This window comes from Rhamphochromis longiceps, linkage group LG2 (assembly GCF_057381845.1).
Source record: "Rhamphochromis longiceps isolate RC_006_pf linkage group LG2, R_longiceps_female_GT1.1, whole genome shotgun sequence".
In the NCBI taxonomy this organism is placed as follows: Eukaryota; Metazoa; Chordata; class Actinopteri; order Cichliformes; family Cichlidae; genus Rhamphochromis; species Rhamphochromis longiceps.
Genome location: NC_140558.1, coordinates 22,102,177 through 22,118,883, shown reverse-complemented (window position 1 = coordinate 22,118,883; position 16,707 = coordinate 22,102,177).

Sequence of the window (16,707 nt, the reverse complement as noted above, 5' to 3'; positions counted from 1 at the left end):
GCAACTGAGTATGGCAATAATTAAAGGTGTCTGTCATTTTCAACTCTTCATTTTTCAGCCTGCAGTACTGTTGTGAATAATTTTAGGTGAAAATAAAGTGTTTTCCTAAACCTGAGCAAATAGTTGTTTTTGCCTAAACCTAACACAAACCCTAAAATCTGCTACCCCTTGAAACCCTCACAGCACTAAATCATCATAGGTGGAAATCACAAGCATGTATTTTGGTTTGGGCCATTTTATTTTTTCAGGGGGGCATTAAGAGATGAAGGTTTATGTTTTTTTCCATCCCACTACCTGCAAAAGGAGGTTTTTTGCAATCAAAAGAACACAAACTTTGTTGTCTTGGTTTTTCATTCCCTCTCCTTTCTTATATGGCATAAAATGTGCTGTGCTATTAAGCCTCCATGTTTTGCTTCTGGTGAAATCAGAAAACATCCAACCTCTTGTGCCTGTTACAGACACTCCTGTCTTCTGGGATGCATGTTGTAGTTTAATCAAAAATACAAATGAAAAAGTCATAAAAGGCTGTTGAACACCAGCTAACAATGCTCCTTCTACCAAAAACATATCTGACAAAAAAAGTGCAATACTTATGTTTTATGTAGGACTGCGTTCGTTGTTCTCTGTCCTCATTCTCTTAGTCCTGATATGTCTGCTTGTATTTGCTCCTCACATACATCTTGACCTTCTCTGTTCTGGTATCGTCTTGTTTCTAACCCCTTGTATTAATCTATTTAACAAGACAACACACCTCCTATGTGAAACATCTATCCTTAAACCTCTGACACTTTTTGCTAGAAAACTCAATGATAACAAAAATCTCATATTGGTGTCTTTCACCTCTGCTTCTGCAAAGCGCTCTGTGTGGTACATAACAGACTGCTCTCCCTCTAACTTGACTATCTGCACTTCTAATCATGTAAAAAACACCTCCTGACAGATTTAACAATCCATGTGTCACAAAGGCCATACAGGCTACAAAATCTGGCCTTGAGCAGGATGCTGCAAGAGTTTGACATGAAGATTTTAAGATGTAGTTAAATTTTTCTGTGAATTACTGTTTTCTAAACTGAACTCTGTTACACAAAAACACAGGGAATGATCAATATGTCAGGTACAACCAAAGTTCAAAATGTGGGGGAAAGCCAGTCCAGTTCAGTTAGAAAGCAGGTATATGTTACCTCATACTACTAGAGCTTTCACAAACCATCTCTTTTGTATCTGATGAATGGTGCATGCTAGGTTACATCCAAATCTATCAAAATATGGATGTCATGGTAACCAATCCACAATAATGAACAGAAAATTGAACAAACTTGGCAAAAACTAAGGGAGAGGATACAGAGGAAAGTCCAGTTCCAGTGTGTTTGATTACACACACACTTTACCTTAGCTGTCACTGAGTTTTTGCCACATTCCAACAAAAAACGTAATGTGGAAGTGGGTTATAAAGTCCTCATCACTAACCACAATCTGTGAACAGACAGCAACTGTACCTATCTGATATGGAGAAAACTTTCCACTCAGGAGAATCTGGACATGCAGTTTATAATTGGAGATAAATTTCAGGAGCAAGACCACGCCTCCAAACACGCCCCTTCTAGTTCTTATCCATCTATATATCTCAGTAGTTCTACAAGCTGTTTGTTCTTGTTTTTAGCCTAGGGATAAGCTGGGTATAAGAAATGTGACCCCAAGTTATCTAACTTACAGAAAAATTTACAACTATTTACAAAGGTTTCATCTAGCACTCATATCCACAGACACTCACTAACAAACTGTTTGACTAAGATTTCTTCCACAGAACCACTGAGAGCAACCATCAGACCCACAGGCTGTTTGTTGGGTGGTGGGGGCCTGGTGGGAGGTGAGGTGCCTGTCATCTGGTTGTTAAGGGCTTGCTTTCCAACCATTTATCCAATGGGAACAGGAATGAATTCAACCCAGCCACTCAGCAGGCACTTGTCTCCATCAAGACACACCTATGCACACACCTGGAAGGGAGGCAAGAGAAAAACCTGCAACCACATCCTCTAGTGGGAGGAGTCGCATATTATCACACACACACACACATATGACACATGTGATCTTGGGTCATAACACTGAGACAGATGGAGGGTTCCTTTTTCGTGCCATGGTTGAAAGCAGAGCTGATGTTGCAAGTCCCAATCCAAGGAAGTCTACCTGCAGATGTAAGTGTCCGATGCTCGACTGGAAAATCTACTAGAAACAGCTGCTGCCTTTGCTTCCAAAACAAAGACAAGAAGGTAGCAAGTTTCTACAGTCAGAGCTCGGTTCACACTGCAAAAGCATAAACCTTGCAAAAATAGTTATCTTTTTTCTTTAAATAACATACATATAAAACATACACAGTATGCACACCTGTAATAACATGCATTTATGGTTGTTATGACTTTTGTTTACCCTCATCCTACCAACATACTTAACATACCCCCACTTGGGTCCCAGGGGACCCCAAGAACAATTTACTGTAAGAAGCAATCAGGATAATAATAATTGCTAAACTTATTTCTTCTCAGAGCATTTTTATTTACAGAATCAAACTTTATAATTATTGTAGGATTGCAGGCAGATTGAGAAAATTAACACGTTAGCTAATCGTTGTATTCTGGAAAAGCTGTTGGTCCATTCTGAAGTATAGGCTGTTGGATAACCCATTAAATCCAGTATAAGTTCAGGACACATTATGCAGCCCATAAACCCCCTCCTGGCTTTCATGAACCTTCTTATACACAGAATCAGCAGCTTTACCAACTTTTACTGATTTTGGACCTAAGTAAGGCTTTCGGATGGTTTTCCCTCTTAGAGGTTATTCATCTACTATCATCTTTGCTTTTGTTGAATTTGCACCAATGTGTTTTAGTTAATAATTCCCATAAAAGCTTAATATCTATGTGTTTAGTATAAAAAAAAAAGACACTATTTTATTTCTTCGTTTTCTTCTTATTGTAGACTTGTCTGTTATAAACTAGGCTGAGCTGGCTACTTTATGGAGTTCAGTAAAGGCATTCAGAACTCTTACATAATGTTGCATATTTTTAGAGATAAAGTAAGAATTTCATTGGGCTTATGTAACGTTACAGTTGAAAGTGAAACTGAGTAGAGACACCGATTTCCAAACAACACTAGTGATAACCAGAATAATGCAAACTGGAAAGGAGAGGTAGCGATGGCTGGAGTTAAAGTATGTTCAGAACAGGCAAGTTGATTTTTCTCCTTGTCGTTACTTCTCTTCTGTGTCCCCGTTTTCATCCTGCAGCTTCCTTCTTCTAGCTTTCTCTTCTCCCACCAGGTCCTCTACATACACTCAAAAATACTTTTTTCAGTTGTTTGGAGTTTGAATTGAGCAACAGAGAGCCAGCAACATCTATGTGAAATAACAATGAGAGTTACTGCAAGCATACACAGCCAGTTTAAATCCACCTCTGAGTCGGCCAGGGCAACACAGACTTATGAGGCATCAACAGTTATATTTAGCTCCAACTGGAATTATTTTAAGTCATATTTAAATAATATTGAATGAAAAAAACAATTATTTTTCACACTTCATTAATTTTCTCCCAATTACTGGAATAAGCTGTTTTGCATTGGTAACAAAGTTACATTTTCACACAGTTTTTTTGTTGCCAAAATCAGTTCTTGAGGCTACAAAATGGAATAAAAGGCTCAGTGAGAATAATATGTTTTGCTGTGAAAGCTTCAAGGGGTTTAAAGCCATTGTTTCCCTTGTGTCTCACTGACTCTGCCTCTCAGAACAATAAAAAAATGTTAACAAAAACTTGTGTTGTTGCTGCCAGCTGTAGAGAAATGGCTGGAATACATGCAAACGTTCCCCGAGCTCCCCTCTGTTGTAGCTTTGCACTAATGGCAAGGTCTGCTGCCTCGTTTCTTCTTCTCATCTTCCCTTGAATCGACTGGCTTCATATCAAAGTGATAAAGTTTGTTGTTGCTCCTACAGGGGTCTGGGAGGAGGTTTCCATTCTCTCTCTCTATTGCTGAGGCATGAGATGTGGTTTGTGTGTCCTCCAAAGGCTGTGCAATGATGTTTCCTCTCCTTCCCTACTCTTTCTCCATCCCCTTCTCATGTTTCTCCCCTCCCTCTCTCCTCCTCTTGACTTCCAGCTGATGCTGTTACGAATGCTGTGGGGAGTCTGCTGTGCATTGTTGTGCCGCTGCCTCTTCTTCGCAAATATTGTGGCCTTTGAGCTGAAAGGCAAAAAACCCTAGGGTGAGCAGATGAGGAGGAGTGAGAAAGAAGCAGAGAGGCAAGATGGGTGGTCGTTTGGAGATGATGGAACTGATGAAAAGAAAGAAACAAGATTATTTGTAGAAGTGAACGATTAAAAAATATTGTTAATATTTAATTGTTTAACTTTTCTCTGGTGTATATCATATATCACAAAATGACCCTTGTCATGTTCAAATGTTCCAGAGAACAGAAAAGAGAGACGGATAGAAGACATCCTGAGAAATCAGAAATGAGCATGCAGAGTCAAACCAGCCTGTCAGCGGTCTGTGCAATGGGCTGTTCATAGGCATCAAAGACTGTCAGATCAAGAACCATGAAAAATACATTTAAAAGGTTCATTTATGCAGCCCACTACCCTCACTTACATGGGCCTTCAAAGTAGGGCTGAAATTCCAGAAAACATCTCTGGTATAACTCAGGGACATCTCTTACATTGCAGGCTTTTGGACAGAGTCATGCAAAAAAGTAAATTAAGAAAGGAAAGTACTATAGTACACTGAACACATTGTCTATGATATACTGAAATCATTTCTCTACGTCATATATATGTTTATCACCCGTGTGCTTGTAATTGACAAAGACTGGCAGATGTTTGTTTTTTTTTGTCAACTGGAAAACCATGAAGAGTAAAGTCCAGGAAAACAAGCTTCCTCTGTCATTTGGGAATGTTTTTTTTTCAGTGGATCAGATGTGAGACCAATATCTGCTTCCTTGAGCGTGGCGTATAGGTGAGGAGAAACAGGTGTGCATGATATCAGAGAGTGGAGGTAATATAGGGAAAGCAATCACCCTGAAGTGGACGAGCTTGTTACGCTGTTTTTACATACTAGACAAATTCACTCTTTGCACCTGTTTCTCTCTTCTTGTAGCCATCATCAGTCATCTACTTTAATAAAGTGTCTGTATATTATTATGTAAGTAGGAATTACTTTAGAAAGTGTACGTTTTCAACCTGTAATTTGTTTTATAATTTATTCAGGGCCATATCCAACAAGAACCCACTGTTACTCTTTACTTTACAACTTTATGCACTTCTTATTTATGTTCCAGTAAACATTTTAATGTTAAATAAAAGGTTTTTTCTTGGCCTATTGTTACTGAAAAACGCTTCCAAAATGAAAGCTGTGCTGATACTAACCCCATGTTTGCCTACTGGTGGTGGTCAGAGGGACCGGTGGCGCCAGTGTCCGGGAGCCTCGCCTCTGTCAGTGCGCCCCAGGGCAGCTGTGGCTACAATGTAGCTTGCCATTGCCAGTGTGTGAATGTGTGTGTGAATGGGTGAATGACTGAATGTAGTGTAAAGTGCTTTGGGGTCCTTAGGGACTGAGTAAAGCGCTATACAAATGCAGGCCATTTACCATTTACCATGATGTTGGAGACATCAGTTCACAGTTGGCTGAACGTATTTCTTGAATGCTGCCTTGGCATCTTTGTTAAAAAGAAAATGCTTGTGTTCAAAAATGCTAGATTAACTGAACAAAATATTATATAAGTAGGAACATCAAAAAAAAGAGAGTTCTGACCTCCTGTTACCTCACACACAGAAGCAGGTTATAGGTAGATCCATGGTAATTGGACAATGATGTAATTTTGCCCCAGTACACCACCTCAGTATGTTTCAAATCAAGTTTAACAAAGATATTGCATTAACTTCTTAGTTATTTTAGCCATTTTTATACATATGAATTAGCAAAAAAGGTAAAGAATTTTGTCTTTGGTTGATTATATCTTTGTAGTAACAATCTTCCTTAGATTCTTCTTGTTGTACCACTGGACAGCCTGTTTGTCCCTCTGAAATAGTGCGTTATTTGTAAGGAAAATGTATTTGTGGGTTTAGCAGTAGAGTTGAGTATGTGGTTTGTGTCCATTAATAAAACCTGTCAAATCTTCTCTGTTGATGCCAAACTGCTTATTCTCCTATTTAAGCCTGGTGTCATTCATACTCCGCTGTAGTCAATGACTGCCTACAGCCTAGAAGCCATGGACGCCATGGAAGCCATCACCAATGGATCAATAGGTGATTATCATTTGTACTGTGAAGCTGTCCAATCAGCTGTGCAGTGTTTGCCTGAATCTCAGCTGAGAGTACAGTATGTTGTATGCAGCCACATCATCAATAAACACTAGTGACCCCCTGGCAGTCATACATGCTCATGAAATAATATTAATTCCACCATGGTAAATGGCCTGCATTTGTATAGTGCTTTTACTCAGTCCCTAAGGACCTCAAAGCGCTTTACACTACATTCAGTCATTCACACACAGGCAATGGCAAGCTACGTTGTAGCCTCAGCTGCCCTGGGGCGCACTGACAGAGGCGAGGCTGTCGGACACTGGCGCCACCGGTCCCTCTGACCACCACCAGTAGGCAAACATGGGGTTAGTATCTTGCCCAAGGATATTTGGCACGCAGCCAGGAGGCAGCCTGGGATCGAACCATCAATCTTCTGATTAGTGGCTGACCTGCTCTGCCACCTGAGCTACAGCCACCCCACCATGTCTGACCAATTAAGCGTGTGTTGAGCTCATAAGCATGATGGATACTACATCATCTGTTAGGTTTAGGCACTAAAAACTACTTGGAAATGTCATGGTCTCTTCTCCTCTTTGTGCTGACCCAGCCAGTCTCTGGATCGCCTCTGTTTGCTCGGTCTCTCCCTGGAATGGAGGGCTTGTTAGTTGGCGATCTTGACTGATCTCCCTCCCAGAAGTATGGCTGGCTGCCTGGGCTCCAGTTTGATGCACCTGTTCCTCTCCATACTCACCTGCAGCATTTAACCTCAGCCCTCCTTGTCACCCCTCACCAGATTGTTGAACTACTCAGTTGATCATTTGGCTGCCTACTCTGGAAACCTGCCTACCTAATTCACCCTTTTGGAAATACTTAACTGACATCACAGCATAACCAATCGGTGAGTGAACCTGTGGAACTTTCAAGAAACTCCTTTCAAAGCAGAATATTAGAGAAAATTAGAGAATGACCCTCGGTGTTGAGCCTAAAGACTCTCGGAGAGCAGATCTCAGTCTTGGCTGCAGTGACTAAACCTTAAATTTAAGAGTGAAATTCCAGTTTAATTGAAATATTCCCATCTCTTTTACTTACCTAACCCGACTGTTAAACATTTCCAGTGCATACAATATTGAATATTTTGGGTGGTCCAGGTAAAAAGCTCACAACAGTAAGGGGACACATGGAAGTGACTGCATGCTGTTCTGGCTACATTATGGGCCAAATTCAGCTTCTCAAAACAATGTTTTTATTTAGCCAGACTTAAAAAATGGAGGCTAATAAATTCACCACAGACCAGCATAGAGAATCAGGTTTGTTTTCAGTAAAAGAAAAACAAAGTCAGGGACACAGACCTGCTGTAAATGTGATACACCAGCTGAAACATGGCTTTGAATATAATGATATAGTCTTTAGTCTAGATTGTGTGCCTTTACTGTTGTAGATCAGAGGCTTGTAGAGCCCAGGCTAATACAGACACTGTCTCAGATGAAAGTCTGTGGCATGTTCTTAACTGCATAGATAGTTGTTGTTGTTTGTGATGCATGATGTATTTTTGATGCATCAATCAATTCAGTCATCAGCCTGAGCGGCTCAGTGGCCCTGAAACACAGCTGTTGGAAGCACTTGGGGTACGTAAAACGTTTTAGCATTTCCCATCAATGATCACACTCATTACTCGAGCTCGTACTTAGTTAATTATAAAGCCTAACAGAATCCACACATTCTTATTCTAATTCACTGTAATTTCCTCTGATGTTATTATCTTACATGTTTTTTACATGATTCAGTTTTCACTCATCATCATAATAAATACCAACTATTCCTACAGAACTTTCCTGTCAGTCATCAAATTGTGTCAAAGTAATGCAGTGATAGCTATCCATACATCTATGTGTAACTTTAAATATGAGCTATTTCAGCGTGCTTTCTGCTGTGCCACAAAATAAAGTGGCCAGCAGTGCAGCTACATTTACAGCAGCACAGCGCTCACAGTGCTGGACTCTGGAATCCCCGACATTGTTTGTAAAAAGACGGAGATGTAGAGACGCTTGAGTGTTGTTGCTTTGACTCTGCAAAGTTCCTGATTTTCTAAATATAAATATTCACTTGGAAATTTTACTTTAGCAATTGGAGATTATGGCCATGAACATTATAAATTTTTAAAACTTTGAGCCCACATTTGTCAAAACTTCCATCATTATAATATCTCCATGCATGGGGGATCCAACCTGCTTCTGTCTAATTATGGGACTGTCTCCCTAACCACCAGGCTAATCTGATGCCTGATGCATTAAACATGGCCAGCAAGTCTAGAAATTAATATAGCAGAGCCAGTGAAAGAAAGTTGTAGCACTCACTTTTAGAACCATTTTGACTCTTTTCCCCCTTGTCTGTAAATGTGTGTGTGTGTGTGTGTGTGTGTGTGTGTGTGTGTGTGTGTGTGTGTGTGTGTGTGTGTGTGTGTGTGTGTGTGTGTGTGTGTATATGAGAGCAAGCATGTCTGGACCAATAAAGGTTATATTTACCATTTGTCTGGACCGTGACAGAGGCAAGGGGGCAGTGGCATGAACTACTAGAATTCTGATGACGAACATAGGTGATCACGTACAGTCTCTCTCTCTCTCTCTCTCTCACACACACACACACACACACACACACATGCACACATGCACACACAACAAAAAGTGTGGTTATTGCGAATTTAATCAAATGTCAGAGCAGCACCCATTATGGTGAATATCCAAAGTCTAAGATGCCTGGAAAGAATGGGAATGATTAGGAATCAACAGGAGTTCAAGGTGGATCAATAGGAATAACTAAGGAGGGACAGATGAGATATGCGTGAGAATAGCTGGACGCCTGCAGAAAGAATAATAGTCAGAGGAATATATTAACAACCTATGCAAACCCAATTACACATTCAGTTTTCTTCTCCTTATACTTGGTGGTGACTTTGTAAGCAAGAGGAGACTTAGGAACAGATTCATCAGCAGCTGGAAACATAACTGATGAGTCATGGGTACTAATCAGCAGTCCAATCCCGAGCTGCAGATTTAGGATTCAGTTTGTTCTATGATGTAGTAAATAACTTATTTTCAGTTTGCATTAATCATTTTAAAGACTTAAAATCTTAACTGAATAATTTTAAAGTTAGCCTTTAAGTTTGCAATGATTAGACCACAGAGAATTTTAACCCAATGTCTACAAATCATTTGAGTAGCCCTCAGTCCAAAAGTCTGTGACCTCAAATGTTTCCTGGAAAAGGAAGTCCATGCATTTATACTCAACTATCACTGTATTAAACATTTATAATGTTAAACTTTAATTCCTGCACTAGATTCAGATTCCCTTGCAAAGCGTGAGGTTGCATCCAGCTAAACTGTAATTCATCTCTATAATAATATTAAATTATATTAACTTTATTCAAATGCAAACTCAACATTTCTTGTTACTGGCAAACAATGCTGCTGGGGTATTAATAGAGCATTATCACCTCATATTACCACATACTGCGTGTGGTAGTTCAGAGAACTTTATACTACAGGCTTTTTGTTCTTTGTGGTCTTGAAGCTCAGACTTCAAATACAGTGGAAAAAATAATTCACCCTTAAATAATTAGGGAACATAACTGGACATATTACATAAATATGCATCATCTTGAGCTGTGTTTAAACAAGTCATCCAATACGATTTTTGCCTAATTTGATGTTGTAGTCAAGTTTGTCGCCAGGTTATGCTAATGATGACCATCAAATTGATCAAGATGCAGCTATACAGAAAAACTGCAACCTATGGAATGAGCATGAAATACATACACAGTAGTAACCGGTTATCCGGACAGGTGAAGCTAACTGTTTCTACAAGAACATGTTCTGCTGCCCCCACATGGTCAAAAGCCTTGGACACACCTTCTCATTCCATGTTTTTTCTTTATTTTTGCTATTTTCTACATTGTAGATACATTATCTACAATGTAGATACATACAATGTATCTACATTGTAGATACATACAATGTATCTACAATGTAGATACAGAATTTAGAATTTAGATTTGATGTTATTTATCCCTATTTATTGTTGCAATTTATTACTGCCTTTTTACTGCTCTTTTTAAAATTATTCTTTTTTAAACTACATTGTTTATTGCACTGTAGAGGCTGGTGAGAAACAGTATTTCGTTTCAGGCTAGGTACGATACGACACGACAATAAACTTGTCGAGTCTTAAATCTTAAATCTTACTGTAGACATATATAAAACAAGATATATGGGATTATGTAGCAAAGAAAACATTGAGGAATCTTAAATATAAAACTTATATAGAGTTATTTATCAAAGCAGCCACCCTTTGCTTTGTTGACTTGTTTCCTTCTCTCAATGAGCTACATGATGTAGTCAATTTCTTGCATTCTTAATGGGGTTGGCACTGTCAGTTATGTTGTACAGAAGTCAGGTTGGTACAGAGCTGACAGCTGACTGCTAGCTGATTGGTTCCTGCCATAATATGAGTTCTAAGTAAAGATAAATGACAGTCCATCATTACTTTAAAAACTGAAGGTCAGTCAGTCTGGAAAATTACAAACACTTTGAATGTGTCCCCAACTGCTGTTGGAAAAACCATGACAAAGAAACTGGCTCACATGTGGAAAAGAAGACCGAGACTCACCTCTGCTGCTGAGGATACATTCATCTGAGTCAGCTGTGTAAGGGCAATTTGACCAAGAAGTAGAGTGATGGAATGCTGTGGCAAATGGGCTGGTCTCCACAGTCACCTGACCTAAACCCTATGGAGATGGTTTGAGATTAGATGGGAGCGAGCGCAGAGTGAAGGAAAAAGGGCCAACAGGTGGGAACTCCTTCAAGACTGTTGGAAAACCATTTCAGGTGACGACATCATGAAGCTCATGGAGAGAATGCTAAGAGTGCAAAGGAGTAATCAAACAAAGGGTGGATATTACAAATAATCTAAAATATAAAACATGTTTTGAGTTATTTCACGCGTGTTATTTGCGACATAATTCCATATGTGTTCATTCATGATTTTGACGCCTTCAGTGAGAATCTACAATGTAAACAGTCATGAAAACAAAGAAAAAACATTAAATGAGAAGGTGCGACCAAACTTTTTACTGGTAATGTATTTTCATTAGTCATGACTTGAATGAATTCGCACTCATCTTCAGACTAGGAGGATCACTGGGATCAAGTAATGAACCATATCGCTATGCAAAGATACGAAATATTGTCTTTCATGGTCTGTTCTTACATCATGATTCAGGTAACTCTGTCTAAATGCCACAGTAACCCTGCTTACTGTACTGGGGTTTGGATGACTTCAGTGACATGGCTGTAATTGCCACATTTATGATGATTAATCGCTACATAATCAGATTTGCATATTTAATGGCTTGGGGTCAATCAGTTGTGACCACATGTGTTATCCAAAAATATTCAGAGATCCAGAGAAACATGCTGAGTGTTAATGATCATCTGTCTGCACTGGGCGGTCTACAGAAGTATCCTCTCGATGATTAATGTGTCAGCCAAGATGTCCACTGAAGGAGAAGAAACATTCTCGTAACTGAAGCTGACCACAAGCTTGTAATCAGTGAAGACAAACGTAGGGAGGTCATAAAGGATAGTGAGCTTTTATGAATATGCATAGTTAAAAGATCAGAAAGGTACTAAACAATTTAATGACTTATAAACAATTAAATCTTCAAACAGATTCTTAAATGCACTGAGAAGCATTTAACAACAGCATTTCTTTGCTTAACAAATGTGAAGTCAAGAAGTTAGAGGAGCACAACTTCTGATTTTGCTCATGTTGAGAATGTTTAATGTGCCCCAGAGCACACTGTAGGATAAAGAATAAAGATAAATGAGATAAAATTATTTGTCATATTAATTTTTTTTACATAACAGAAGATCATGTTGGCTTAAAAGGTTAAATTTCCATAAAAAGTTTCAATATATCCTAGTAATTGTTCTCACTTTTGCTTTAATGGCAGCAGCTACATGGACTTCACAAGTTATTGACGGTTTTTCAGTACTGAAGTCATTACTGGGGTCCATTTTTTATATAAGCACTTTATTCCTCACCCGTACCAATTTCCTCTCATCTGAGTTTGGGTCTTCTTCTGCATCTGAGCAAAAAGAAACCAAACGGTTGTAACATATAGTTGTGTTAACACAACTATATGTTACAACAAGCACAATGTTGACTTTAGGATTTATGGTCTTTTCAGTCTCACGTTCCTTTACCAGTCTCACGTATCCATGTGCAGCTTTATGCTCACGGCTCCTTCTTCTTATACTGAAATATGGGAGGCATGATTACACAGCAAAATCTCCAGTGTTAAATTAACACTAGAGAGTGTCTATATGGGTCCACTCCTCTGAGTGTTAAACACAACACTGTTTAGTGTTAAATTAACACTTTTGACAGTGTTATATGTTTAAAAGTAGTCAGTTTTGAAGATTAACAAAGACTAACTGATTTTCTAGCTGATTTTCTAACACTGGAAAATAACTCAAAATGTTAGAAATATTCCAGTATTAGAAAATCAGCACTGCTCAGTGTTAGTCTTTGTTAATCTTCAAATCTGACTAGGTTACTTTTAAACATATAACACTGTCAAAAGTGTTAATTTAACACTCAACAGTGTTGTATTTAACACTCAGAGGAGTGGACCCATATAGACACTCTCTAGCTGTGCTTGACAGCCTCCCCCTGGCACCACCTCCTAAATGCACTGCACCACCCCTCCCGTGCAGCCAATCGACATACAACATCCCACCACACCTGTACTTATGTACAATTAAACCGATCATCTTGAAATTTGCATTTGTTTAGAAATGGCTAGAGAGTGTCCATAAGTGCACGTGGCACCAGGACGCTCTAGGCCGTAGGTCGATGATCGATTTTGTAATCGTATCACCAGACCTGCGACCATATGTTCTGGACACTCGGGTAAAGAGAGGGGCTGAGCTGTCAACTGATCACCACCTGGTGGTGAGTTGGATCAGGTGGCGGGGGAGGACGCTGGACAGACCTGGTGCACCTAAACGTGTAGTGAGGGTGTGCTGGGAACGTCTAGCAGAGGCCCCAGTCCGCGAGATCTTCAACGCACACCTCCGGCAGAGCTTCAACAGCATTCCGAGGGAGACTGGGTACATTGAGTCCGAATGGACCATGTTCAGCGTCTCCATTGCCGAAGCTGCTGCATTGAGCTGCGGCCGCAAGGTGGTTGGTGCCTACCGTGGTGGTAATCCCCGAACCAAATGGTGGACACCAGAGGTAAAGGGAGCCACCAGGCTGAAGAAGGAGTCCTATCGGGCTTGGTTAGCCTGTGGGACTCCGGAGGCAGCCGACAGGTATCGACAGGCCAAGCGGAATGCGGCTCGGGCAGTGGCTGAAGCAAAAACTCGGGTGTGGGAGGAGTTCGGAGAGGACATGGAAAAAGACTTTCGGACTGCCTCGAAGAGATTCTGGCAAACCGTCAGGCGTCTCAGGAGGGGAAAGCGGTGCTCTACCTGCACTGTGTATAGTGCTGGTGGAGCGCTGCTGACGTCGACTGAGAAAATTGTCAGGCGGTGGAAGGAATACTTCGAGGACCTCCTTAATCCCACTGACACGTCTTCCGAGGAGGAAGCAGAGTCTGGGGATGAGGGGAATGACCCGCCAATTTCCGGGGGCGAGGTCACTGAGGCAGTTAAACAACTCCTTGGTGGCAGAGCCCCTGGTGTTGATGAGGTCCGCCCCGAGTTCCTGAAGGCTCTGGACGTTGTAGGGCTGTCCTGGTTGACACGCCTCTGCAATGTTGCGTGGAGATCAGGGGCAGTACCTGTGGACTGGCAGACCGGGGTGGTGGTCCCCATCTTTAAGAAGGGGGACCGGAGGGTGTGTTCCAACTACAGGGGGATCACACTCCTCAGCCTCCCTGGGAAAGTCTATGCCAGGGTGCTGGAAAGGAGAGTTCGTCCGCTAGTCGAACCTCGGATACAGGAGGAACAATGCGGTTTTCGTCCTGGTCGCGGAACACTGGACCAGCTCTTTATCCTCTCGAGGATACTTGAGGGTGCATGGGAGTTTGCCCAACCAGTCTACATGTGTTTTGTGGACTTGGAGAAGGCATTCGACCGTGTCCCTCGGGGTGTCCTGTGGGAGGTGTTGCGGGAGTATGGGGTGTCTGGCCCATTGCTACGGGCCATTCGATCCCTATACAACCGTTGCAAGAGCTTGGTTCGCATTGCCAGCAATAAGTCAGACTCGTTCCCGGTGGGTGATGGGCTCCGCCAGGGCTGCCCTTTGTCTCCGGTTCTGTTCATAATTTTTATGGACAGGATTTCTAGGCGCAGCCAAGTGGCGGAGGGCTTTCGCTTTGGTGGCCTCAGGATCTCATCTCTGATTTTTGCGGATGATGTGGTTCTGTTGGCTTCATCGGGTGAGGGCCTCCAGCTCGCACTGAAATGGTTTGCAGCCGAGTGTGAAGCAGCGGGAATGAGGATCAGCACCTCCAAATCTGAGGCCAGGGTTCTCAGCCGGAAAAGGGTGGAGTGCCCACTTCTGGTTGGGGATGAGTTCCTGCCCCAAGTGGAGGAGTTCAAGTATCTCTGGGTCTTGTTCGCGAGTGATGGGAGAAGGGAGCCGGAGATCGACAGACGGACCGGTGCAGCTGCAGTAATGCGGACGCTGCACCGGTCCGTCGTGGTGAAGAGGGAGCTGAGTGTAAAAGCGAAGCTCTCAATTTACCGGTCGATCTACGTCCCTACCCTCACCTATGGCCACGAGCTGTGGGTAGTGACCGAAAGAACGAGATCGCGGATACAAGCGGCAGAAATGAGCTTCCTCCGAAGGGTGGCTGGCCTCTCCCTTAGAGATAGGGTGAGAAGTTCAGCCATCCGGGAGGGGCTCAGAGTAGAGCCGCTGCTCCTCCACATCGAAAGGAGCCAGTTGAGGTGGTTCGGGCATCTGACAAAGATGCCCGAACCACCTCGCCTCGGCCTCGGCCTCGGATGACGATGGATGCATCGTCATCCGAGGCCGGGTCGCGGGGGCAGCAGCCTAAGCAAAGAGCCTAAGCAAAGAGGCCCAGACCTCCCTCTCCCCAGCCAGGGAGGTCTGGATGGATGGATCTTAAAGCTGTTCCACCTTGAGAACCTACTTTCTCCATCACACCATTGTCACTGGAGATAAATCAGATCTCGCATAATGAAGTCACATTAGTTCAGAGGCAGTGTTTTATTTGACGTGGTTATATTGTGACTGACTGTTGTTAAATGTTTATTCTCTTCAACAATGGTGGTCTCATTCTGGTTGAGGTGTTAAAACAACGTGACACTACTATCCACTGCAAAATACTCTGCCCTCCCCTCAGAAAAAGTGGGTGCTAATCATCCTCTTAAATTACTGCTTTATAGCATTTTTTTCACAACTGTTCTCTGACAGTGTTCTTGATTTAGTGGATTCCATGAAATTGCTTTTCGTGTTTCAGTGAACAAAGCTCGATGGATTGACTTTGTGATGCTGTTGTATACTTTACTGTTTCTAATTGTGCTTTGGAGAATGGACCACTTTAATTTCTCAGCCCCAGCATATGTGTTAAAATGCTGAGCAATGCTCTCTGCACCATACAAACTCACCTCACTCCTAAAGGAAACTAAAAATATGTGAAAATATTTATTTAAGTCATTACTTCCTGTTTTTGTATTAGGCAGGCTTGCAGTCATGTCAGCAGGGTCTGGTGTTTAAAAGCTGCGGCTGTCTAACAGTTATGTCACTTATCAGCTTTTCTATAGACTTTCTTATTAAGATTCCTTTATCAATTAATATATCCCAGTATCTCCTTATTGATCCCATCCTGTCAAAGTGTGATAAAATGGTCTTTGAATGTGTGCGTGTGTGTGTGATGAGTGTCTGAAGCAGTACAATACAGTCACAGATATGCAGAGTATAGTGTTAGGCTGTGAACATGTCTTAATGCAGATCATATCTTGACAGAATTCAATTTCCCACCTGAAATTAAAACCCTTTGCAAGACCTAATTGCTCTGAAATTGATAGCAGGAAGTGAGGTGAGAGCTGATGCGCTGTGTGCTTTCCCTCACTCATGTGGTTCTCTTATTTTTAATATGAATTTGATTGATATTTTTTTTAAAAACAGAGTGAGAGCACAGAGAGAGAAGTGGGGGAGGTAAAGACTTATTAGTTTTCTGTTGAGGTTACCAAAAGAAAACCCAAAATATTTGACTGAAGGAGTGTTCAGTCTGTTTTAGTTACCTCGAATGAAGATTGTGAAAACTTTCTTTCTTTCTCTGTTGAAAAAGTTAGTAATGTCAGGAACAATATCTCTCCTTCTGTGTCACTCTTGTCTGCTCCAACTCCACCTAGGCCTATTATTTTAGAAATATTTTTACCTGTGTCCT